The sequence below is a fragment of the Struthio camelus genome, chromosome 3 (assembly GCF_040807025.1).
Source record: "Struthio camelus isolate bStrCam1 chromosome 3, bStrCam1.hap1, whole genome shotgun sequence".
In the NCBI taxonomy this organism is placed as follows: domain Eukaryota; kingdom Metazoa; phylum Chordata; class Aves; order Struthioniformes; family Struthionidae; genus Struthio; species Struthio camelus.
In genome coordinates, this window is record NC_090944.1 from 115,448,463 (window position 1) to 115,475,508 (window position 27,046).

The following is a 27,046-nucleotide window of genomic DNA, read 5'->3' on the forward strand; positions in this document are numbered from 1 at the left end:
TCATTAATCCTTATAGTTTTCTAAAATTCTCTGTTCTGTCTTGCTTATAAAGTAAAACTATTACTGATAAATCCTTTCCACTGTATTCTGAAGGACTACACCCTGCAAGGAAAAGAGATATTCTTCCACTAGCTGTCTTTCATTCTTCCATTAGATGTTTTGATCCTGGCAGTGACCTGGACCACCTCTTCCCACATTCGTGTCTCTAGGGCAGACTGCCAGCCCCCTACAGGGGAGAGAAAAGAAAAAAAGCCAAGCCAAAAGTGACAGGAGCCTACTTCCTAACGTTGTAAGCATGGTCAAGTGCCATGGTGGGCCTGCTTTTAGGCTAGCATGTATAAACTTGAGACGATGCATAATTCTTCTGCACTGTGTGAGGTCTACACACAAGAAGCTGCTGGTTTACGATCCCTCCGAAGGCAGCAGGGCCTTCATTCCAGTTTGGACCTTAGGGAAATCCTCCCTGGTCAGAAACCACAACACTGGGCCCTTCTTACTGGGAGTAAACTGTTGGGAAGACAGTTTATTAATCTGAGGAAGACCTAAGCATTTCAAGGTGGTCGAATGATTAGAAATTGGTGGAGGAGAAGGAGTGGCTGCAGATGATGTTGCCTGTCTTTGTGATAATTTGAGTTTTGCAGCTTAGCTTCCCTTCCTTTGCAGGGGATGGACAACTGAATTTGGGGCAGAGTATGGACGTCTAGGTTTTCAAGGCTTCAACTAGATTATTTTGAAGAACACAGGTCTACTCAGATACTGGACATAACATAAACATCCACAAATATGGCCTTGCAAACTCAGTTTTATTGGGGAGGGCTGAAGTTACCTCTGTGGCTAAGGCAAAATAATTCACTTTGGAGGTGTATATGTGAACAGCATACGAAAGAACACCCCTAACTTTCCTCAGAAATCACCCCAAAATGAGGACTTGAATCTTGGGATGCAGCTGAGTCAAGGCCTAACATTAGGATAGTGGTTAAGGTTATGATTAGGGTAAGGCCTTGGGTCAAAATTATACAGGGTGTTTTTCACCCCCAAGAATCACGTTACCTTCATTTAGAAATTCAGTTAACAGTATAAAAAATACTCTACCAGTTGATAATATATGTTGCCACGCTTGTTTATACTGAAGTAAAGGACTCTAAAGGAGGAAAAAATGGTGGATATTGCAAAATAGAATATTTCTTTTTGATATTGGAATGGCAGGAATATGAAATAATGAAACAGTGTAAAATGTGTCTGAGTCCTTTTGATTTTCATTACTTAGGTGCAAGATGTTCTGTGGTATTCAACAACTAAATCTTGCAAGAACTTGTACAAAATATCTCTAATAAAACAGACTTGAGTTGCACCAGTCTAGTTCTACTGCTTTGATTTTAGAGTATGAAAAAAAAGGAAAGTGATGGTAAATGAAAACTGCAAAGGTTATGGGAAAACCTGTCACTTCTCCTCAACTCAGATAAATTGGTGCTTGGAGATATACACAATTCAGTAATGTTTCTTACGTTTGATTTAGGAGGATCAGCTGTAATGAGGGGTTCCATTCCGTTTCTGTCCTTGAGTACCCTGATAAAAACTACGTTGATTAATGAAAACTGTAGAAGTGAACCTTGTGAAGCTGATGCTCTTGACTAGCTCAAGGAGAAAACTAAATAGACCACAGATGTTTGCGTGCCCTTGATTAATACTAGGAGCTTAGGAGAAAGGATACTGGGTCAGCCAGGATTTTTAATAGTGGAGATTTTGTCTATATTTCTATCTCCTTCCTGAACCAATAAGCTGACTGCAGAAAACATTATTATTTTGAGCACTTTTTTTCCTCTGGCTGTACTACTGAAAACACATTTTGTAGGTCTGTACATAGATTTCTTTCCTTAAATCTGCTCGCCAAAAGAAATGTATTTTATTGTGCACTGGATCCACGGTAAAGTGATCAAAGCCATCAGTTCACTTGTCTGCATTTCTTATGACATACTGGATGTCTAACACAAAATAAGGGCTTAGTCGTCAACTAGTCTGCTCTGCCACTCACAGGGATAAAAAGTGTGGCAGGCGCTGCAAAATAGGCATTCCCATTATCGTTCCTGGAGACTCAGGGTGGGTTGGCAAGCTGAAAATTGAAATCTTTGGAGCTTCTGCTTTATCTCGCTCACAGACTGCAGACTCGGCCACTAGAGGCATGCAAAGGATGCAAAGTGGCTGGCATAGCTTAATTTGCCCCATGAGACAAGAGGTAGTGTGGCCAGAGGCTCAGTTTTCTGAGCTGTAACATAGTCTCTATACGCTGTGATGGATAGACTGCAGGATTTCAGTCTGCCCTCAGTAAGCAGTGGGCAAAAGCAATTAAAGCCACAAGCAGATGGTAGACAATAGCTGCCTGCACAGACAGTGTAACTTGTCCTCAAATTGTGTTTGCACACAAAAGTCTCTGAGATGATTAAAAATTGAGTTCAAACCTGAAGTTTTAGCTTTCTGAAACTACTGGGACAGATCTCAAGATCAGAACTAAGCCCACTTCTCACAAAGATGTTCAAAAAAACGGCTGGAAGGATTAACTAACACTTCAATTCATCATGCATGCCATTTCTGAGTGTCTAGGAAAGAAAGTGGAGAAAAGAGGAAGCACAGGCAGGAAGAATTTTAATTTTCATTCATCTCAATTCATTACCTGGGAGAAACTTAGCAGGCAAGGTGTTTGCCATGTTGACTCATTTTTTCAGAGGCAATGATGGCTCACAAACAGCATGTCCTCTTGGGTACATTCGCTCTCAGCTCCCCCTCTAACTGCCTCCCAGAGCCCGGGAGCAGGACTGCCAGGGGAAGTGAAAATCCTTGTAAATAACACAGATTTACAGTGGCTGAATCCACGTTCTGCCGTAATACCAGCAACGCCTCGTTCTTTTCTAAGGATGCATCTTTTAAAGATAGTTGGCATGTGTTTAATCTCTTTCCTTTTTACAAGACAGTTAGAAATACTTGCCTGCACATACTGTGGAGACAGAAGTGGGAGCGGAAGAGGTTTGTCGACTGTACGCTATCACCTGCCATTTGGACAGTTTAACCTACAGTCAGCTATAAGGCTTGGATGCAGATTTGTACTGCTCACTTCCAAGCCAAGACAGACTTTGAGTGCAATTACTAAAAGGCATGTCTGTGTAGACTTAGCAGATGGGTTTTAAAAGGAATATAGGTCAGAGCAAAGCAGGTCAGGAGATTCCCAGGCTTGTGTTGCTATCTGGTGGGGTCAGCTTGGGAAGGAAGCCCTTCAGGCGAGACAGACTAACTAGCTGATGAAGTTGTGTTCCCTGATGGCTTCCTGTAACCAACATTTAGGATTAGAAGTAATGTCAGTGATGAGCAGTTCACAAGTACCATGAAGTGGCAGGCTGGAGGCAAAGGCTTAATACTCTTCACAGAGCAGCAATGCACTTTCCCACTATTCCGAAGACAATCCTGGCATCAGTCAGCACAGACTTAAAAGGTTTATTGTCAGATTATGTCTTGTCCTTAGTAAAGTGTAAAATGGATAATGGCCTAGAGGGTAAGATGAGAACTTTGAACTCAGAAGCAATGCAGTATTAAGAGGATAAATTCATGAGGTGTTCAGATAATCCTCGGTAAGTAGAGGATCCCAAAGCCCCTTTCGAAACCTAGTTCTCCTTGCCCTCCGCCTGTCGCCTCTTTCTAGCATCCTTGCCTGTGTGGCAGGATGAGTGCAGGGGAAGAGGTGTAAAGCTGTGCACCAGCCCTACTCCTCATTAGCCAGCACAGATGTTTGCTCTGTGTGCGTGGATGCTTAGATGCACTGCGCATGCCAGCTCCAAAATGCTTGTGTGGGAACACTTGCTTTGGCCTCAGGTATGATGTTCCTCCTCTTCAGACTTGCTCATTTCAAAGTGGCTGTGAAAGAAATGTGTGTTGGAGGAGGCATCTCTTCACTAGCTCTGTAGGAGACAAGACAGAAATAGAACATTTTGAAAGAAAATTCTTGCCTCTCTGTACACAAGAGCCCTGGGGATCTCTGGGGAGCTGGAGAAGAGGGAGGGACTCAGAAAGGGTATAAAACATGGTAGCCTCTAAATATCATAAAGCAGCAGATATCCTGAGAAGTAAGGGGGACATGGACTGTCAGTCAGAAGGTTAGGCAGCAAGAAGACATGTAGCACTGATGCTAAATAAGCCAGCTAGGTTCTTGTGAATAGTCTCCACACTATTTAGGGGCATCTACCTCAACTGATGAACTGCTTTAATACAGGGCATCTTATCTAATTTTATTTTTGAAGATGAAAGTATGATAAAAAGTTATGTGCATGTAACGTCCTAGGTCAGCTGAAATTATTTATAATTTTGCACAGTCCAAGCTTCTGTCTACTTAATTGTTTCTAAAACTGATATTCTAGACTGGAGTGCTAAGAGAGGAAAAGCTGCCAGGGAAGGGGAAATATGTTCTAATTTGTGCTATTTAGTTCCACATTTTTCTCTAAACAAGTTTTATTCTGCTGGAGCTCAGGTCATTTCGTTCTGTGAGTCTGTTGCATGCATTCACTATGATACTGATAACGAAACCAAAACTTCTCATCTACGTGAAAAACTCCCACTAGATCCCCCAAACAGCTTGAATAATGTTATTTTTTGTTATAAATGTTTACTTACACTCAAAATCTTCTAGTAAATCCAGAAAGAAGTGGAACTATTTCTGTTTATTGTGTTAAACTTTGCATTCAGCTAGAAATAAATCATGTACCCAGCCCGATGGGAGTCTCAATAAAGCTGAATATATTACTTTCATTTGATTAATTATAATATTTGCAGAACGCTCTCTCTTGTTTTGGACTATGGATTCATAATTTACACTACATCTCACTTCCTTGAGATAGTTTGAAGCAACGGCCACTTCAACATAGGAAAAAGATCCAGGAAACAGAAATTCAAGATCCAGAAATGGGAGAAGTGTCAAAAATGGGCAACAATTCTATAAGTTAATAACACAATTGCAAAGAGATTCTAAGCAGACCATTGTCAGTCATGTAGGGTCCAGCAGATATTTCAGAGTATCTTCTGGTAACGTATGTTATCTTGTTGGATGATTAATGTAGGAAAATGAGAACACCTTCCAAACGTCCTGACATCACTAAAAGAATTTGTGTGCCTTCAGCATCCACTGAACCAGCCCATATTTGAGACACTTCTTCAGAATGGACACTGGACTTTGTTCTGTGTTGGTTTTCTACTGACGAGAGATATTTCTGTCTATTCTTTCTCTTTTTGTGTTCTGCAGGTGTCTTATTGCAATAGTGGCTTCATCTGGCTAGAAACTAATTGTCAAATGTGCCGAAATTTTAGCACACATTAATTAATCCTCTTTACTGTATGATAGTGTTATCCTCATTCTGCTCAGGGTGTACAATCGTCTGAGCTTTATTCTACAGTCTCATTTGAATTAAAGTTCTTGTAAGGTGAGTCGTCGAAGAACCTGACTCAAAAATATCTGTGAATGCGTGTGTATTTCACAAGGAGATTTGAGGCCTCATACTCATTCAGGTGTTAGTTCTTTCTAATGTAAAAATAAAATCTCTGTGGTTTTAGACTACGCCTATTGTTTATTCCTAGAGCTTTTATAGACATATACTTGTACAGAAGTATTTTCGATGTGTTTAAGCTATGCACATCCCTTTAAGAGGTAGCCCTTCATTTACATGTATAATTGGAATGGCAAGTGTTTGCTAACAGAATAGAGTCATTGATTTGGCTCTTAATTTTCTTTTTATTGGAATAGGGAGGTTTTTTCTCATTTGCATCAAGAAGAAGGAGGAAGGAGCTGGTCATTTCTGAATAACTCATTTGCACTGTAAACACAACGCTACAGCAGATTGTACCCCTGATTCAATAAGCAAAAAGTAGCCATATGTCTAAGCAAATCTACTGACACAAATCTTTCCGATACACTCAATCGAGAATGAACCAAAGGGCATCCTGATAATCAGGTTACCTACGTAGGATAATGAAGAGTTGGCTTGGCATTTAATAACACAGGGTAATGTATTTATTATTGTAGTATCCAATATTTCATTTTTTAATTGTATTCTTTTCTACCAGAATTCACTATTTAACAATATAACTCTTAGCTTCCTGTGATATTGCTTCTAAGTAGAATCTAGACTATTTTATTTAAATCTTCATGTTTGAAGTGTCATTCTCATTTGTTGTGATTTACTGTAATTTCTATTTTCCTTCAGATTTGTTTTCCCAATGATAGTACTTTAATTAGAAGGTATTTGGGCACCTACTTCCCATTAATTTAAAGGGAGGAAAGTAGATAGACATTCTGGAGGAATTACCTGAAGGTCTTTACATATCTATAGAACAAGACTTAGAAAAGCATAAACGAGAAATTTGAAACTCCTTGCCATAGCTGCACTGTTTTGTCAAGTCTGTTTTGAATAGACCATCTCTAAAAAAATGGTAATTCCGTCTACCTGCTAGTTTTGTCTGTAGTTTATAGTTATTGTTTTGAATTGATGCTGAAAGCAAGAACCAAAGACGTCGGAAGATTTCTTTGATGATTCAGAAGCTCATTCAGAAATCAGATACAACCATATACAGTAAATACAGCCATACCAGCCATCAAAACTAATACAGCTTTCAGGAAAAATCTGAAATTTTTCTTAATTTGTTAAAACTCTGTTTCCTTTTTAAACTGTAGGATAAATCTGATGGCTTACCAGATCAGCATTTCTTTGAGAATCTTCTACCCAAAAGACAACTTTGAAAATACGTGACATGTAGTTAGTACAAATTGTCATCTGGATCATTTATATAACTTTCCTCCCACCATTTTGCTCATAATAGCTTCAGAAATGCAGGTGAAGAGTTACAGCAAAAATGATAATGTAAGGGAAAAGTCTGAGATATGAAATGACAGCACAAGAGGTACAATTTATACTTCACCTTGTAAAAATGATAAGGCCAAGGCATTTCCAGGTCATAAACAAAGTGGAAACCTTTAGGTGGGAAAAACAGCTTCTCTGTGCTTTTGTACTGCAATGAGTATGCATTTTCATTGCTGTACACATATATGTATTATTTCGTAAAATAATCACAGTATTTGCCCAGGACTCAGTAACGGACAAAACAATAAATTATATTCATGTTCATGTGGATTTTATTGGATCGTGTTTAATAGCATAATGATGGCAGCTGGAGAAAGGTATATAGCACTTGTCAACTTAGCAGAACACATGTGTTAGAGGTTCGTTCTCTATTAATGAAATGGTCACCGTGTTAACAAGAGTTGGAGTGTCATTGGATGTGATGAGAAGTTCAAATGCTGTTGTTCGGCATAGTTATTATGGTGCCAGAAAGTTTTCACTGTTCCCTGCATATCTACTTACATGCATTTGTACACCACGGGGCTATTGGGCTTATCTAGGCTGAAATACGTATTCATCAGTAAAAAGTAATTTTAAGATGAGATATAAATATCCTTTTAAAATTAAAATTAAAGACCTAAATCTTATCTGTCTTTACATTCACGTAGCTCAAGATTAATACCTCCAAAGTCAAATTAACCAAGGAAGGAAAGTACCTTTAAGAGGCTTGTGCAAGAACTAGCTGGAACCTTATTTTGTGCTGTGAAAATGCCTGGGTTGCATAATGCAGACCTCTCAGGGCACAGATTTTGAACAAAGTAAGCTCTGTCAGACTCCTTCTCTACAAGGGTTTTTTGATCAATGCTGTTATTTTTCCTCCATTATAGTACTCAGACTCAGACTCAACCCATTCCTGGAACAGGTCATCTTCCAGACCTCCACCACAGGACTGATAGCTCCCACTTGTGCTGTATGGGATGCTCTCTCTTTTCGGAGATTCTCCCAGCCACACAACTGGTTGGCTGATCTAGCATCTCCCATGTTCACCTATCACATGGAGCTGGAAATAGAGACACGCTTTACCTAGGGGAATATTTTAATACAAGCCATTTTGCTCAGTGAGACCTAAAGCCCTGGGCCTTCTCTATCAGGCCACTCATGATCAGCTTGGTAGCTTGTGCTCAGAATAAGTTCAGACTAACTGGATTTTGCTGCCTTTTTCATGTGATACTGACAGTCAAAAGAAACCTCTCCTTTCATCTCTTTCTAGTCAGTAAAAAAAATGTTTAGATAGAAAAATATCAGAGACCTGAGGGCACCAGGAGGCCTTACTGGGCCTAATCAGCCTCACCTGGGCCTAATCAGCCTCACCTAGGCCCCCCCACCTACTTACCTGCTGCTCTGCCCATGGGGGAGCCCCACTGCAGCCAAGCTCCAGTGTGGAGCTTGGCTGTGGTGTCCCTGTCCGCTGCTACTCCAGCCCTGCCCTGCAATGGCCCTGGGACTTGGTTCACCCCAACCACGCATGAGGCTGTTGAGCCGGCATATTTTAGTGCATGCTGCTCTGGTCCTTAGTTTTCTGACAATATGAGACCTCAGAGTGAGCTGTTTATATTTAGTCTTAATAACCTATTCTGTTTTACTGTTTTGGTTTACTTTCTCAGATAACTTTTATGCTCTGTCAAAAAGTTCCTTGACTTTTTCAGAAGCTGCAGTAGGTAATTTCATAGCCGGCAATTTTTGCTGTTGGATTCTAATTTTACAGTTCTGCTCTGGTTTTTAAAAACTAAGGACTATTTTATAGAAAAATAGTACTTCTCTGTTAACTGTATACTAAATCAATTTATGTGATTAACAAAATGGATTTGAAAGATCTCTCACTTACATGAGTAAGAGCTGCTCACCTGAGTAAGGGGTTTTCAAGACCTTGTCCGTTTTGTTTAAGAACAAGAATATCTTTCATAAAATGCCACCACTGACCAGAGAAGCAAGGTGTCTTGACAAGCTTGACTGCAAAAGTAAAGATATCTGAGCTATTGGACAGCATGACTATAGGAGAGTTAAACTGTGATGAGGCTTTTTCTATCGAGCAGACAACTGTCAGCAAGAGGCACTGTGTAGCTCATGACATCAGCTTTTATTTTCCACTACATCCCTCACAACTTGCATGACATCTGCAATAGTTTTTTTTCTAGCTGTTGATATATCAGATAATGTTAAAGATATATTTATCATCAAGCAATCCTTTCTAAATCATTAAATGAAAAGTGTATGTAGTAGTAGTATATGTAATACTAGCAATACTTGATCTTGCCATGGAGTAGAGTCTGACCTGGAATGACTTCCTCCAGCCTCTTTTAGCCTTCTGGTTTGTAATACAGTATTATGCACTCATTAAAAGTATCCCTGGTTATGTTCCCATTTCCTTATCAGATGAATCATGAATGTGTGTATTAACGGATGCCAAAATAAAGTTTCCTGTGATGGACGCTTGCCATGTTGAAAAGGGAGAATTGCATTTTGTATCAAAAAAGTTGGTCAAGGGGAAGTTTGGGCTAGTGATCAAGTTCTCCCTAAGATGTTAAAGCTACACTTGATGCAAGCATGCTCTCATAGTTAAACGAAAAGAGTATGCCCTTCTCTTTCATGTTGAGGCCTTACCATGGTTATCAACATATATGTTGCCACAGAGAACTCTACCTCAGCATGACTTCAAATTTAGAAACTGAAGCTAATACAAATTTTGTTTGCCCAGTGTTTAAAGAAACGCTTACTTAGGCTGTGTAACAGATAGAATATTCTGAACTGGGATATTGGCAGAGGGCATTTCTGATGAAGGATCTTCGCCAATTAAGAAAAATTTGATGTGGTGGCCTAGGGCTTGCATTTACAGACATTCAGGTCACACTGCAATGCCTGACTTCTCTTCCACTCAGCCCTTGTCTGATGAGAGGTCTGAAGTGAGGAGGAGAGTGGATTGCAAAGGATTTTTCTTTTGCGGACTGGTCTATATTGTATTAGTTATAGGGGCTTTCCAGTCTTCTATACAGCTTAGGAATTTTAATAACTCCAACCTAGTAGAAAAGTAATGTACAGTACATACAAAAGTCAGTATTATCTTGCTGCTTTCAAGCCTATGTTGTAAAAGGGCAGCAAGGAATCCATATTGCTTACCTATAAGGTTATCTCACTGAACTTTTAAAAATGTGCTTATACACATATCACAAACCCCAGAAATTTTAGAATTGTGAAGAACTGATGATATATCAGTATTGTAATGTTCACAGCTGTGAATCCCTTCAGGTAAGAGAATGATTGATCTCTAACCATCTTCTATATCATGCTGAGCTTCTTTACTCTTCCTGTTTTTCCTCCCCCACCTTAACTTTTAGTTAAATTCAAGCTTCAGTACTGGCACGTATAATCTCAGTTGCTAGAATTCCATACTTCTTCAGTGTCAATAGCTGTTCAGCTGTATTATGTTATGTAGTCTATCCTGCATGGTCTGACTTGTCATCCTGTTTTTAATTGAGTATATGATTGTATGACTAATAGTTCACTAGACTCCATATGAAAGTAAAGACTATTCAAAAGGAGAGAAAACATCGTAATACCTAGAGCAGGAAAAGATAGGTATTTTGGAATAAAAAACTAAGCTTTTTTCTGGGCTTATTTGTCTGCTTTATATGTCATACTGTGCTTGACACTTACAGATACAGATCTGGGCCAGAAGTCTTTGAGCACAGATAGGATTGACAGGGTTTAAGTTATAGAGATATCACTAATTTCAACTGCGATAGATCTGATATTTGATTCTGCATTTTCTGCTTCATTGCCAAATCATGCACGCTATAGTCAGATATTTGTAGATTTGTAATTAACAATTTTGAGGAGGGTATTTTGTTTAAAAGGTATATTCAAGCATCTTGGAAACTAGTAAATAAATTGCCTGTATTTGATGAGAACCCATGGCATTTCCTATTAATTCTTCTTACCTAGGACAATAGCAAGCAAAATTTTGCTGAAAATATTTTAATAAATCAAGGAGGCAGAATATTTAAAAGACCTTGGGCTCCAGAAAGTTGCCTGTGACCACAAATTCCCTATTGAAATTATTCACCCAAAGTCAATAAATTACTCTTTCAGTACTTTGAGTGAGTAATGAGATATTACACTGATATATTCCTTTGCTGCAGGCAGATTTCATTGAAATACTGTAGAGGCGAACGGATAACATAAGCAATTTTTCAGTACAGTTTGATTGTGGCCATATTCTGTTCTGACCTGGAAGAAAGCCACCTTCCTCATCACCTGAACCTTCCTTAGAGCCTACCTAAGGTTAAACGAACATAAATTCACCAGTGCCATATCTTACCATACTGAAGGCGCAGCCAGAGACATCCTTTTGGCTAAACGAGGCAAAGACCGAGAGTCAGTATACCCTTCGGAAGTGCATGGATTTAGGCCTCACAACGCTCTAGAGAGTGTTTACTGACATTTATCCTTCAAAGGAGGAAGTCATACAGCATCATGACATGCGCTGCCTCTTTTCCCGCCACCCCACAACAGTCATTTGATGGCTTTCACATACAAGAGCGTTACCCTAAATGTGCAAAAACACGTTTTTTTATTGGTAGTTGCGTCTGTGGAGGATACCAAATATCTCAACATAACTGATAATAACTGTAATTTCTAAAACTTCTTCCAAAAAGGGAAAAATTTTGCCTCATAGGCAAATCATTCCTGTTCTGACAGATACATGTGTTCATGACGATCACAAAGTGAAATTAAGAATGTCATAAAGGGTGATGATCAGAATATGCAAAAACAAGTTTTAGGCTGAGGCTTGCAAGCTGAACTCTTTAAAAAGCCCATACAATTTACCAGTTTTCATTAAAAAACAAACAAACAAACAAAAATTCCTACAAGTACAATGCAAAGTTTTAATTTCCCAAATTCAGCTTTACAAGGTATTCAGTTAACCTGTTTATTTTTATGTTCATTATTTTTCCCAACTTTTAAACTATATTAATACAGGGCTATGTGACAGGTCTGAACATCAGTATCACTCATTTTGAATTTGTCCTGAAAACAGAAGTAGGTCAACTAAATATTGTGAGGTTTAAATTGTACTGAATAGTAGAAGTTCTTTTTTAACAATAGGCTTTCACTGATCAAGAATGAACAAAAAAATTTGTATTTAGAAATGTAAAAAAGGGATCTACTTTTTCAGATGTGTGAAATAACAAAAAGTAATAGGATTAAGTACTTCAGTATAGACATATAGCTTTATTTTTAGATTCCCCAAGACTGAACCATTTTTGCTATTTCTGTTGAAGAGGGTTTTTGAGAAGCAGGCTTTCTAGATGATTTCTTTCTTTTGGTATTTATAGCAAACCTATTTTTCCCTGTGCCACTACTATGTCACTTCTACATTCATTTTTCTTCTTTTTTTTTAAGCCCTCGTGGCACTCTTCGAGCATGACTGCTCATCTACTAAAAGGGATAGGTGGCCTTTTTTGTGGGTTTTGAGGCTTATATTCAAGTCCTTTAAGAGCTGTCAATCCATACAAAGCAGATTCCACAAGGACAGTATTATAGTCACAGAAATTTTATTTTTAACCTTTTGAACAAGTGAAAAAACATTAAGTATGTGAAAAAGCTTTAACTGTTATTATTTGAATATTATCAACGTGAAGATCAAATCTGCTAAGATTCTGGAGGAGATGATTGAAGTCATGAGGAGCTTGCTTTCCAGTGCACTTAACTCCTATATCCTCAGGATACACTGAGCTTTCTTATTTTTTTTGTATTGTATAGGACCGGCAATGGAGAAGAAGGCATGTTGTAGGAAAGATCCTGGAACATGCAAACCCTTGCTCCGTGCCAGAGATCTCCGCTAGACTTTGTGCCTTCTCCAGTTCCTTCTTGAGAGCCCAGCACTGCACATCTCTGAAGTTACGTGAGCACCTAACCATGACAATACACACATATAAGGATTTTTTCAGAAGCGCCAATTCTTCTAATAGGCTTTAAATCAGTGGAAGTTAGACATTGGAAATGTCACTCACTGTTTATCTGCAACTATAAATATTTTCAAATCTGTGGTTAAACCATTTATATTTGTGATTTAACTACACTGTCTTCTCTATGAACATTACTGCATCATCACACATTGTCGATGCTTGTTTATTAATGGGTTTTTTTATTTTTAATAAAACCCTCCTAAGTATGTTTTTTGGGGTGGCAGTTGTTTCTTGTCAGAAGAAGCAACTGCTGGTAATGAGGGTTATATTTAGATCTTTGCGTTTACTGCATAAACGAGTGTTTGTCCATTAAGATTTTCCACAAATGTAAGCTCTCCCGGTTTAAAACACTTAACTTTGCTTTAACATTCACTTCCGTCTGCAGGTGAACAGGGCCACCAGAGCCACTATAGTTCCATTGACTTTCCACATGCACCAGGAAGAGAGAGAGTGTCTCGAGCCTTTGTGCAGAGGGTGAGCATCCTTTCTGTCTTTAAGCTGTAAGTTGAACACAGCCAAGAGTGAAGAGTAACAGAGTTGAAGCTAAAGCAAGCATTTGGCCTAAATACTCACATAGTATTAGTCTTAATTTTTGTTAACAAACACGTTGTTGCAGTTATTTTTGCTGTAGAGATGCCTGCAGCTGGCACTGTAGACCAAAAATGACCTTGTATATCCAGGCTCTGTAAGAGCTGAAGCTGTCACTGGAGTATCACCTTCATAGCACCAGCTGCTGCTGTACTAGAGGCTGTGCAGCACGCAACAGCCTTAATCACACACAAGAAGGGCAGTACCTACTCTTTAGAAGCTGGTTTGCAGCAGTGACTGTGTTTAATGCGAGTTGAATGAATGCTGAGGGACCAGAACGGACACTTAATCTAAATTTATTTTTCTGTTTACTATTAATCTGCCTTTCGGCCATTTTTCATTTTAATACCAGCAAAGGACATAATGTGTTTCTACTAAGAAAATAAAAAAGTATTTTGCATTAGCTCATTCAGATCCTCTAGTGATTACATTAGGACTCCTGCTTGCTTTCCTTTTTATGGCATATTTTTCATTAACTCTTTTAAAAACACTAATCATCACAATACGCTTAGTCTAAGAGCTTAGTAGCTGATACTCCAAAGTGTTGCAGCCCACCTTCCAGAATTTCCCATAAGGCAGCCTCCTCGTGGCTAGACCCCATTGTAATGTGTGCTCCATAACCTTAAATGAACTCTTCCCTTCTCGTGCTGACACTTTGTTCTGTTTTCACAGGCTCCTAGAATAATTAAGGTTGGAAGGGAACTCTGGAGGTCAGCTGGTCCACCACCTCTCTGGGCAGCCTGGTCTGTTTATTAGCCACTGATAAAGAATTTATTTCTGTATCTAACTGTAATTTCCCTTGCTGTGGATTGTATCTGTTGCCCCTTGTCCTATTGCTGCGCACCTTTGAGAAGAGTCTAGCTTCTTTCTTGCCGATACCCTCCCATTATGCAGCTGTAGACAGTAATTAGTTTCCCTTTAGCTTTCTCTTCTTAATGTTGAATACAATTCTCTCAGCCTTTCTTTGTGTATCATGTACTCCAGCCTCCCGACCATCTTGGTGGCCCAGCACTAAACTTCATTATATTCATGTCTGCCTTGTACTGGGAAGCCCAAAACTGGGCACAGTACTCCAGACATGATCTCAGAAGTGCCATACAGAGGGGGAAAAAATCACTTCCCTGGATTTGCTGCCTACACTCCTGCTAATGCAGCCCAATATGAGGTTGGCTTTCTCTGTTGCAAGGGCACACCGCTGATTCCTGCTCAACCTGTCCACCAGAATCCTCAGGATCCTTTTCTGCAAAGTTGCTTTCTATACAGTAGGCTCCCAGCCCGTAGTGTTGCATGGAGCTATTCCATCCCAGACGCAGGACTCTCAATTTGCCTTTTTTTGTACGCAGTGAGGCTCCTGTCAGCACGTTTCTCCAATTTGTTGAAGTTCCTCTTAATAGCAGCCGTGCCCTCCACTGCGCCAGCTGGTCCCCCAGTTTGGTGTTGTCCATAGTCTAGCTGAGAGTGTGCTAGGTCACGTTACCTCGATTATTAATAAAGACATGACACAGTATTGGCCTTAGTATTGAACCTGGCAGTATGCCACAGGTAACTGGCCACCAGTTGGATGTTGTACTGCTGATCATTGCACCCAACAGTCCAGTCAATTACCCACCCCTTTTATCAGCTGTTTATTCAGTCCATTTCTTCCCAATCTGACTATAAGGCCTTACTGAGGTCAGGATATACAACATCCAATGCTCCACAACATCCAAGGTGGGTGTGATGTTTGCCTTTTTCTAGTCATCAGGAATGCCTCCTAATTGCCACAACCTTCTAAAAGTGAGAGATAGCAGATTCTCAATAACAATAGCCACTCCCCTCAGCACCCTAGGGTGCATCCCATCTGTTCCCATGGCCTTGTGCATGTCCGGTTGGCTTAAGTACCCCCTCAACTCAATCTTCCTCTGTTGTGTCTCAGGATATTATAGTACCAACTCTCAAGCAGTTTTAATTTTTGAATTTTTAAGGGAAAGTGATATGACATGCCAAATAAATAACAGCAAATTAACCCTTCTAAATTTTGGAAAATAGCATTATGATTTGTTAGTTGTGTAGCATAAGATAATATAAACAGGGTAAAAGTTTGAAAGGTAGGTTTAAAAATTAAATTAACTAGAATATAAGCAATTCTTTGAGAATGCAACAAGAAATAAATTTGTTTATAGTCTGCTATACAATGTCAGAATCAGGACTTTCTTTTTTTTTAAAGAAGGAAAAGTTAGCATCGCTATTTTATTATTTAGAGTGAAGTACATTGAAAAGGATGCAGTTAATGGTATAGACCAATACTCAAAGCTCCTGAAAACCAGCACAGAATTTAAGCAAAACTGTCATTAGGCCCTCGGCTGACTTCAATATAACTAAGTAGATTAAAGAAAAGTGCATTCTCCCATCTTCTATCACCTTTCTTGACTTAAATTCTGTTTGTTTCCCCATTCTTTAGGAGCAAGTGTATTCAAAGTTTGCAGGGCTTTTTCTTTCCATGAGAATTGCTTTCTTTAGGAATTAAAAAAAAATACATCACAGTGGCACCTGGCTTTCAGTTGAATATTTAATTGCTTTCCCAATATCCATCCAGATGGACGAAAAATACTTCCTATTTTCATGGGTTGATCTTCTGACAGGTAAACGGTGATCATCATTTTTGCTTTTATGTATATAGTTTTTATTTTTAACAGAATATGCTCTTAAATAGCAAGTATGTTGTTCACAGTATCAAAAACTACAAATATAAATTCACAAGATTCAAAGCAAGTAACTTCAGTTTACAGAATCTTCCCTTAGTGGCATATTTAATAATATAGAATATCAATAATTCTTTATGTGGGCCAGAAATTAATTTCCTGTCTTACTAATACTTTCTTTAAAGGTTTTAATCAGTTGCTTTTTTGAGACTGTTCTCAACTTTAAATTTCTCATGAGACTTGAGCACAGTAAGAATTAGCTATAGGCTTCTGTAAATTGATTCATCATCACAAAATTTTGTTTAAGAAATTTAAATAGTGTGTTTCAAATAGGTAAGTACGAGGTTCACAGACTTTTATTATGAAACAAATTGTATCTTAAAACTTACATTGCATATATTGTAAAGAAAGTTGATGACCTGAATGTGTCAGTCATAATCTTTATGTACTTAACCGCGTAGAGGGTGAAGAATTATATGCCTTCTCTTCTGCAAGGGCAGGAAAACCAGCATGCAGAGAGGTTGGCAAGGATTTCTGATTCACTTGGAAATAATGTATCAGCCTCACTTTTCTGAAGACTTTTTTTGTCTCTACCTAGTACTGTTAACCAGGTGCTAATTGCTCGTGTCAGATTCCCCACTACTATACACAGAATGCACGCTGTAGACAGTAGACTATAGAAACATTTGACATTAAATTCCCTTTTTCTCTCAGAAAAGGAAAGCCAGTAAGAACATTTCGAACACTTGTCACCACACAGCGCCATTATAAGATGCACTAATTATCACGCTTTGCTAGCTCACGAAAGCCTCCGCCTGACCACGCAGCACTGCTGGCAGACGTCAGCCGCAGCCTGGATGCAGCACAGCGCAGAGTGAGGAGTGCTGCAGTCGCTGCCCTTTCACGTGAGCTGCACGCCATGATACTCACAGAAGGCTACAGCCTTGTCCCCCCCTTACACGCACTCCCCTCCTAAAGAAGCACCTGGCAGTGACCACTCTCATTAGCAGTATGTTGTACCAGAAGCTTTTTTTGTTTAGGAAGGCCGGAAAATGTTGAAAGCACCCATGCTGTGCTGTAAGCAAATTCAGTATAACTGTGGCATTAAGTCCAGATAAGATTAAACTGTGTTACATTATTCCAGTTTAAGCTTTTCACTCAACTCTACGATGTTGAATAGAAAAGGAAGTGCTATTTCCTTAGGTGGGAACTGGATTCTTTTTGTGGAACAATGACCCAGTAGCCACTGGAAACAATAGCTTGAACATTTGTTTGTGGCAAATGTTTTGGTGCTGGCTGCTGAATGCTTTCTGAGCAGAGTACCAGCCCTGAACGGGTACCGGGGGAGAATTCTGATTAATACGGTAAAAAGGGGGAAAGGAGCAACACACTGCTGCAAAACTGGAAAAAATTAAAAAAACACTTTTTCCAAAATGGAAGATATTTCCATGATTGCCAAAATACTTTAATATGCTAAGAAATTATTTCACCAGTTCACAAATTTATAAATCAGAAACTTGATCCCCAGCTGTCTGAAAATAATATGAGTATTTCTATCTTGTAATCCTGGGAATTCTAACAGAAATAGGTAAAGAAAAACAAAATCAAGTAATATAAAGTAAAGCTAGTGTTATTTTGAAGTACGTTATTCCAATACAGATTTTTAAAATTAAGTCTTTTTTATATAAGGTGAGGCTTCCACTGAAATGGGAACAGATGATTAAAATGCATTAAGGTAACATAGTTCTATAAAGAAGATTTTAGCTTTGAGTAAAAATACACTGCTGATATTACATATCCAGCAAGCTACTGCTAGAATTTTATCTGACATTTTGTTGACTGGTTTTTCTTATGTTCTGTTATTAAACTAACAATTAACAAAAATCAATAAAACCAATGATTCATAAATTGATGTGCATGTTCTAATATGTGAAGTATTTTTTTGGAAATGTAAGAAATCAGAGCTATAAAGTTAAAGTATCCATTTAAAATTAAAAAGGAATAAGTAGAAACATCCCTCATTAAATACTTTTTACTAAAGAAAAGGCTCATTATCCTTTTGTGCAACTCATGAAGTCCCCATCAATCAGCTATACAATCCATAATTATGTAACATTTTTCTGCCAACACAGGTGAAAAAATTCATAGCTGGAGTTTGATGAACTCCAGGGATGCAAGGGACTGTGAAAGGGATATTGGACTTTACAGTCATGATTTTGAAAAATGACCACTTTGAACGCCTTAATATTTGGGTTTTCAAATGGAGATGCTTTTAAGCCCCCTTTAGGTTAGTTCAATAACTTCCTTCTGCACTATCCAGACCGTATCTAAAACCTTCATAGAACTGTGCAGAAATCCTGCAATAGAAAATTCTGAAACAGCTAAGTGGTATGTTTCTTAGCGCCATGAGATGATATTTTGCTTGCAATACGCATGCAACGTAACCATGGGCACTTTCATTATGTACATACACGTCTAATCCTCTTTTAAAGTGTGATACATTGAGTAAAAAATGAAAATTCTTTTGTCTTTCCTTAATCATTATATTTCAGACGCATTTTCTTCTGTTTACTTGGCTCACTGACTGCAAATCAGAACACTCATCTTTTCTTCTGCCTGTTAATCTATTTTTGGTGTTCCTATTACTATCACCAAAGTTTGAAACATCCCCCTACCTTTTTTTTTTTTTTATTGAAATAGAGAATAGAATTAAAACAAAAACCTTTGGATACTAATTGCTTTGCTCTCTCCAAAATGTGACCTCTTCCACTATTCTCTCTCATTATCCCCTCCCCTCAAACAGATCTTCTCTAAATTACTTCCCCTGCCCCCCAATCTAGCCCCCTAAGGAAATCTTTTACATTTCTATTTCAATATCCAATGACAAGATGAAAAGTAGCATGCAAGGTAAGGATAAAACACTAATTGATAGAAATGTGAAATGACAGTAATGGTCTCTGTTATGCCCATGGTTAGAGACTTCCGTATAATAAAAAATACTCCATAGCTGGTATTTTTTGTCCCTCTAGTAATATTAGTTAAGATAATATTTTAATAGATTTTCAAACTGAAGTCTTAGTTCTGCTGTGTTGAGTTGAAATATGTCAATATATAGAAGATTTTTTTCCCTTGTGACATTTCTAGAATGAGATTTTTTTTTCAGAAATATGGAAGAAAACACATTTTGGCAACCCTCATTGTAATTATCCCATTTCAATAAGTGATAAATGGTTTCATTATTATTCATTTCTGACCTCAAGAGACTTTAGAAGTTTTATTCAAAATTAGATTATTTTTTCCATGAATAAGATAGTGTGCATGTGCGCACAACTACAATGCAGAGAATTAACAATTACCTTTCCTTTCCTGAGTCAAGCTATGATTGTAATATGAAAAGAAAGCTGATGCAACATTAATTGCTTCTGTGGTAAGGAGAAAGGGATCTGGCAAGGCGTGAAAATAATGCAGTGTTTGCTTTTACTTTACCTATGGTTAGAATTGAATCTTGTTTTTTTAAATGTTGTTGTTGTTGTTTGGTACACTGCTAGTGAACTATGCCATAAAAATAGATGTTTCGGCTATGCAATCTAAGTTTTGAGATGTAAAGAAATTCACACCAAGCAAGAAACAAAAATCCACTAACGGAAATCATCAGCAAGCAAGGTGAGAACAGAGGGAAGAGATAAGGGAAAGGTAAAGCTCTCAAGAGTCTTCCGGGTGACCGATGAAAGTCTGACTCCTCCCCATCTCTGACTCTGCATCTTTCTGCTGCTTGCAGACCACGTAGGCCAGTTTGGAGGAAGCAGCTGTGTCCCACAGGACAGCTCACGGGAGCTCAGCATTGTCTCTGTGCCTGCACTGGCCTGACTACAGCTTCCCAGTTGTCTCCCTGGAAGATTTTTAACTATACTCTATTTCACAGAATCACAGAATCACAGAATGGCCAAGGTTGGAAGGGACCTCTGGAGATCATCTAGTCCAACCCCCCTCCTCAAGCAGGGTCACCTAGAGCACATTGCACAGGATCACGTCCAGGCAGGTTATGAAGATCTCCAGAGAAGGAGACTCCACAACCTCTTTGGGCAACCTGTTCCAGTGCTCAGTCACCCTCGCAACAAAGTTTTTTCCTCATGTTCAGATGGAACCTCCTGTGTTTCAGTTTATGCCCATTGCTTCTTGTTCTGTCCCTCGGCACCACTGAAAACAGTCTGGCCCCATCCTCTTGATACCCTCCCTTTAGATATTTGTATACATTGAGGAGATCGCGTCTCAGTCTTCTCTTCTCCAGGCTGAACAGTCCCAGCTCTCTCAGCCTTTCTTCATAGGAGAGATGTTCCAGTCCCCTCATCATCTTTGTAGCCCTCCGCTGGACTCTCTCCAGTAGCGCCATGTCTCTCTTGTACTGGGGAGCCCACAATTGGACGCAGCACTCCAGATACGGCCTCAGCAGGGCTGAGTAGAGGGGGAGGATCACCTCCCTCCTATTTCAGGAGGAAGAAAGGGATAGCTGCTCCATAGGTGAAGAGTTCTTATTTAAAATTTTGAAATGAAAAAAATATTTATTGGTTCACTTAATAACATTTTAAGGGCATTCATATATTTGAAAATCATTCCAAGAGAATTTTGCCAGACTGTGCTTCGAAGGTTTAGGTTGCTTTGGAACAGCTGAGTGAGGCTTTCAGAATCCTATAGCTTGGTAAAATTTAAGTGACTATGCATAACATAGCTGAAACAGGCCACATCCCCCAACAACCAGATGATCTATTGTCTTGGCAAACTTCAAGTCGTGATTAAAAACTTCAAGTAAAAGTAAGAATTGTTAACATCATTAAAATAACATATTTCCTTTCTATTTTTAGCTATCCAGAACTGTGTTCAATGAGTATTTCCAAAGAGACCATAAGGGGGAAACAACCTGGGAAATTTTAGCCTAATTAGCTGAAGACTGGCAACATGATAAGAAACTGAAAAACATCATCCTGCAAGGAACAGAATCTGGTAACATGAAATTAAAGATATTGTTCTATGCAATTCATTCACAATGCATTCACTACTTGGTGGTATAGAAGGTTTTGCTAGACTGGACCTGAAATAAATCTTGCTATTTAAGCTCAGGGAATCTAAAATGCGGGTAAGGAAGGTGGACTGTTGGAGGGAAAAAGAAGGAAAACCACCAGCCACCAAATTAGGCTGTGAAGCTATGTTTCTCTGCGATTTTAAAAACAAAAAGCATTCTTTAAATACTTGGACAAATTTACTAGTATGTGCTGGCTGCATTGTACTCCTCTAGCAACTGTTTAAGCTGTTGTAAAACAGCCATAAACACGGCTTAATTTGCCTTTTTAAAGAGATTTACTCTATTGGAATGATGCGAATCCAAGAGCTCGCTACTGAACATGTCCTCAAAAGAGCACATGAAGTTAAATATGTTCACATACTCGAGGAAAAGCAGAATGCACTGGTAGCAGCCAACAAAATTCAAAGGCTCATGTAAAAGGATATTTAGGGAGTACAAGTGATCCTACTCGAACAGTCTTTGGGCAGAGTAGACCAGAACACAGTCTTCTTCTCCTTGCAACACGTGGCCAAAAAGTTCAGGCCGATTACTAAGCGTTATGTATAAAATATTTGCTAAATATATATGCATACAGCCTATATATAGAAACACACACACATATATATGTACATATAACCAGGTGTTGGCAGTCAGTCACTCAGGTAAGAAGCCAGCACAATAGGTTTTATTATTTAAAATAACAACCAGTGAGGAGGGATAGGTGGGTACATATAGTTACATGTATATTCTGAACCTCAAGAATGTTCATCAAGATGTTGACGTAAATAAGGGTAATTTCAAAACATCAGTGAGAAAAAACAGTTGCAGTAGAGTTTTCAATTCCCTATAGCCAATGAAACAAGTTAAGTATTCCTTCACAATACCTTACTCCCAGGTAGGCTTTCTGTTGCAACAATAACGCTAGCTATGCGGGTTTAATGGTTCACCCATTTGACGAGTTTACAGTGGTTAAAGCTGCAATGGATAAAGTTGCAGTAGCTGCTAGGAATTTGGTTTGATCCTGGCTGTTTCTACATACAAGTATTTCATGTTCTCTTAAAAAAAAGAAAGTAGCATAAGGACCTCAGATACGACATTTTTGTCGTATTTCTTCTCATTGCACAAATTTAGCTACCTGCGCAGTTTAGACAACTGCATTTTTTTGTATGCATCAAACACATCTGTTTTAAGTTGTTAGAAGAACTGAGCCAAAAGGAGCTTTGCTCCCCTCTAACACTTACGGCTTTCAGGGCTCATTTGAGAACTGTATGGGGGAGTCTCACGGATATGTGGAAACGCAGGTATCCCTGTTCCTGAGGCCAGCACTGAAATCTGATCAATAAGAAAATTTTGCCATGCGAATTTGATTTTCTTTTTCAGAATTAAAGTGAAAAACTCAAATGCATGACCTTTTCCTTACTACCAGAAAAGTAACCAAAAAAAAAAAAAAGTCCCCCCCTCGTCGTGTGGACTGAGATTTAATTTTTAAAGAGCAGCTGAGCTGATCAGTCCACTAATGCCTATCTGAAGAAGAGACTTCTGACAGTTTTTCATTAGAAGGCAAACTAATGGTGTAAAATGAAGGTACACAAAATCAGACTGCAGAGATAGCATGAATTTTTACACATGAAGGTGTAATTAAATACTGGATAGATTTCCTACGTAAGCAGTCCATTTGATTCTTCATCATTGGCAGTCTTCAAATCTTTCAGAAAGACATCTAAATCTGGTATAAACGGTATGGTAAGAGTCAAACTGAGGCAAAAGGTACCACCTGGTGTTATTTTGCTTGTACTACACAGAAGGTAAGGCCAAATAACAGTGGTCCCCTCAGTTTATAGAAGTCAAAAAGCTTATTGGTGTTCCAGTATTGATTTCACGTACACAATATCAAGCTTCTGCTTCTATATTTGTTCAATTGTTGTAACTGAAACTATGAACCACAAAGCAAACATTAAAGTGCTTGAACATAATCAACATCCATGGACTGAAAAACGTCAGAAGGACCGTAAAGAGAAGAAAATAACTGAATGCATCAAAATGCTTAATATAAACTCAGAATTTGTTTTTTCTCATCTTTAAGAAAATTTTTTCTAATATGCACACTCTGTAATCCTCTCTTTGACTCTTAGAAATATAAACTCAGACTGATACACAAGCCCTAACTAATAGGCAAAGGATACAAATTAATTCATATTTCAGAAAAATGTCTGTGTCACAACCTGTGCCTTTATTGTTCCCTACCTAGCAGTATCTATATAACTATTTTCCTGACCTTCAACCTGATAGGCAGTGGTGCTTGCTTACACAGCAATCTAACATAAAATGAAGCTGTGCTAACTCACAACCATCTCACCCTGTTTCTTTACAGAAGTCTGCAGTGTCATGGAAGGTATCTGATTACTAGTTGCATACAGTTCATAAATAAAATGTGACCCAATACAGAAATCTAGACAAATTTAGCTAAATGGCTTAAATGATGACCATAGATGCATATAGAGTACGATTACACATAAACTCAAGCGATTTTCAAGTCCAAGGTCTGGAGTCTGCAGCAGTGGCATTCTTCCCCTATTCTGAATGGAAAAAAGATCTTAGGCTTCTATAATAGACCTGTGCTAGCAAACAGCTCCACGCTGTGGATATAGTAAGTACTAGTAAAATAACCTGTAAATTCACCGTACTTAACGCCTTCCCCTGTCTCACCTACACACACCAGGAGATACTGAAAATTATTGGGCTGTGCTTAATTTAATACTCATTTTCAAATGTAATTTGTCTAGAGCATTTGGGAGAGGAGAGACTGTTCAGCAAGACTATTGGTAGATTTGGAGAAATATATTTTTCTATGTTTGAAATATTCAGCAAAAAAGTAAAATCAACTGCAGAAACGTTGTTCTGAAAGAAAAGCTGCTCTGTGGCATGAGCCCCTGCTAGCCTTCTGGGGAACAAATCTCTGTGGCGCGCTGTAGTAGGAGTAACGGGAGTCCCACTTACTGTAAATGAGAACAAATGCTGTTCTGGAGTGTAACAGTCATCTCCTCCAGATGTGCCTGGACATGAAGAGTATAAGACTTCTGAAAATAAAGTTTTTTAAGAATTTTCCAAGGATTCAGCAGACTTGGTCATATATTTATTTGCAGGAAGTTTTAGAATCTTTATTCCCCTTTTAGGAAACAGCTTCTCGTATGACTTTGGATCTATCTCCTCCTTCTTTAAATACTATTTTAAGAGACAGAAGGAAAAAAACTTCACAGATATTTCTGCCAACATCCCTTTTATCTGGCTGCTGGGTGGAGTGACTCTGGGGGAAGGGACCATCCCTAGTAGCCACCCACTGTGCAGCACTGCATCTGGAGCTGAAAAGAAAGGTTGTTTCCCAATTTGCAAGCAACAACCATGTATTCAGGAATGAAGAAATATATACTCCACCTACTCCCATGAGGTCCCTCTCCCCGCTATGGCCTATTTAAAGCTATTCTAGCACTCTTTGTTGGACCACAGCTATTAAGTGAATACCTTCAAACTTTAGATCCTTCAAGCGAAGCAATTGCAAGCAAAGCTGAGGAAAAACTGAGCACGCATTAACTATTGTTCATAGTGACTCATGGTAATATTTCCCAGAGTTATTATACTGGTTAGACTCCAAGACTCCTCCCTTTAGAACAGATGGTAGAAAATCTTTAATTTGGCAACATTATTGCATAACATAAGCAATCAAGGTGACACTTTACAGAAAAATATACAGACAAAATCCCTGTCACAAAGTTCTCACATTAGAAAATAGTTAAAAAAAAACAAATGGGAACTTTAAATTGTTGAGGAACCTCCTCCCCCAAATATGCAAAGTGCCTTCTGATTTAAAAGCGAGTCCTAGACAATAATCACATAACACATTACATCATCACCAAAACTGAATGCTTATTCGCTTCCAAAACATTTGTTTTTCCAAACTAGATACTATGAAAAATAAAAGGAAGAAAACAGTCAAAGTTTGACTTTTATTTTCGCAGGTTAGATAAAGCAGAAGTGATGAGATATCCCAGGAACTGGTGTATAGCCACTCTGTAATGCTGTACAAACTGCTGTACTGCATTTACTGTGGGCGCTAAGCCATCCGAAAGGAGCCCCTCCAGGGCAGCGCAGAGTCTCCCACACTACGGATCTGCTGAGGAGGAAGCAATGGATTACCACCACCAAGCTCTGCTCCTTGGGGAGCCAAACTGCTTCTCAGGTAAATAATTTAGTCAAACAGGTACTTGACAAATATGCCAAACCACAGCAATTCCTCTCTAGACTTGATTTTAAGTGTCTTAAGGAAAACTTAAGGAAATAGCCACATAAAGTTGCTTTGTATATTAATATTGCATAACACTGATGAAAAGTGTGCTTTGAAATGAGCTTAGTATTTTTTTATTGGAGTGATTGCAAGTTATACATTTTAATTGCACCATGAAGAGACACAGTCTTAAAATTTGTCTTAAATGGTCAGGAAAAACACTTATTATATTTTGGAATTTTACTTAAAAAACAACAGAGGCATCTAGTGGAAGTGTCTGAGGACTGCAGCCTGCAGAGAATGCATGGATGAGCAGCCGATTTTTTTACGTTACTTCTTCCTGAATTGAATTTCAACAATCAAATGACTAATGCCAATTGTGTTTATATTTTATTTAAGAAGAGACTAGTCTTAAACTTAATGGTATTAAGAAACTGTGAGGAGAACCTGATTTAGCAGCCTAAGTTATATTTTTCAAAAGTTCTCTAAGCAGTTTGGATTTACAGTGCTTACAGTGCCATTTCTTTAAGCCACCTGGCCAGTTGTGCTGCAGCGTATAGTCCTTGGCTACCAAAGATACAAGATTCTGATAAAACATGACCGCATTAGGCATGCAGAAAGGTGATCTTTCAGAGTCAGCAAGCTGAACGAAGGGCCATTCAAAATAGCTCATAGGAAATACGGGGGACAGTCATGTGTCATAGACACAGAGACGCTCCACAGTCCCAGGCTGAAGGAGTACATTTCCCATGCATGATTCACACCTCAAAGCTGCTGAATGAGTTAATACGTAAGTTTTGCTTTCGAAACTGATAGGTTGAAATGGGCAGTACAACAAAAGAAATATCCCTCCCACCCTGTTATCTAATACTTATAATGGTTAGAGGACCCACCCAGGACATAGGAGAGGAAGTTCAATTTCCTTGTCTGTCTGAAGGGACACCTGAACATTTTCCATTTCCGAGAAGCATGCCCGTATGACTTTGGCTGTTGATGTACCTCCATTACTCATGAAGTAAATATTTGCTCTGGGGAAGGAGAAGGAGACCCAGCAGAAATCTGAAACCAGACTCTTCCTAAGCCCAAGAATCCCAAACTATAGCCAAACTAAAAAGCAGACAGACAGCATGAGGGCCAAGGGCTTGGTGACGCATCAGGCTATTTTTTAATTTTCCCTTCCCCTTAGGCTGTAGTAGGGCACAACACTCTGTGGAAATACCTGTACTAGCTTATCCAGAACGCATTACAGAAGAATTAGTAGGCTCCCTGCCCAAGCTTAATATACCGTGCCAATCGGCTAATTAGACCAAGGAGAAAGCTGCATAACCGGGCCTTGTGAGAGCCTTGTTATTTCTCCAAAATACTGCACTGCGTGGCAACGGCATCTCCGCAGCTTTTGGTTAGCTAGGCAGTACAAAATGACTAGAGCAATACAAAGTTGCATTTGCAAGGTAGGCAAAAGAGAAATGACCAGGTAACGTTAAGCAGTTTACTCTTAGACCAGTCATGTACTCTCACAGCATTTTCAATGGCTCATTTTCAAGCAT

At 38.8% G+C, this 27,046-nt stretch overlaps 1 long non-coding RNA gene across 2 annotated transcripts in view; it reads left to right on the forward strand.

Annotated features, from left to right (window-relative positions):
- Nucleotides 1-18,821, forward strand: part of LOC104140303 (uncharacterized) — a 36,913-nt gene extending 18,092 nt beyond the window's left edge. Inside the window, exons 3-5 of one of the 2 annotated variants that reach the window (XR_693284.2) lie at nucleotides 12,690-12,831; nucleotides 13,281-13,369; nucleotides 14,156-18,821. This is a non-coding gene — a long non-coding RNA (uncharacterized lncRNA). Of the gene's footprint in view, nucleotides 1-12,689; nucleotides 13,370-14,155 lie in introns of both variants that reach the window. The other variant, XR_693283.2, reaches the window with a different exon arrangement.
- The last annotated feature ends 8,225 nt before the right edge of the window (nucleotides 18,822-27,046 follow it).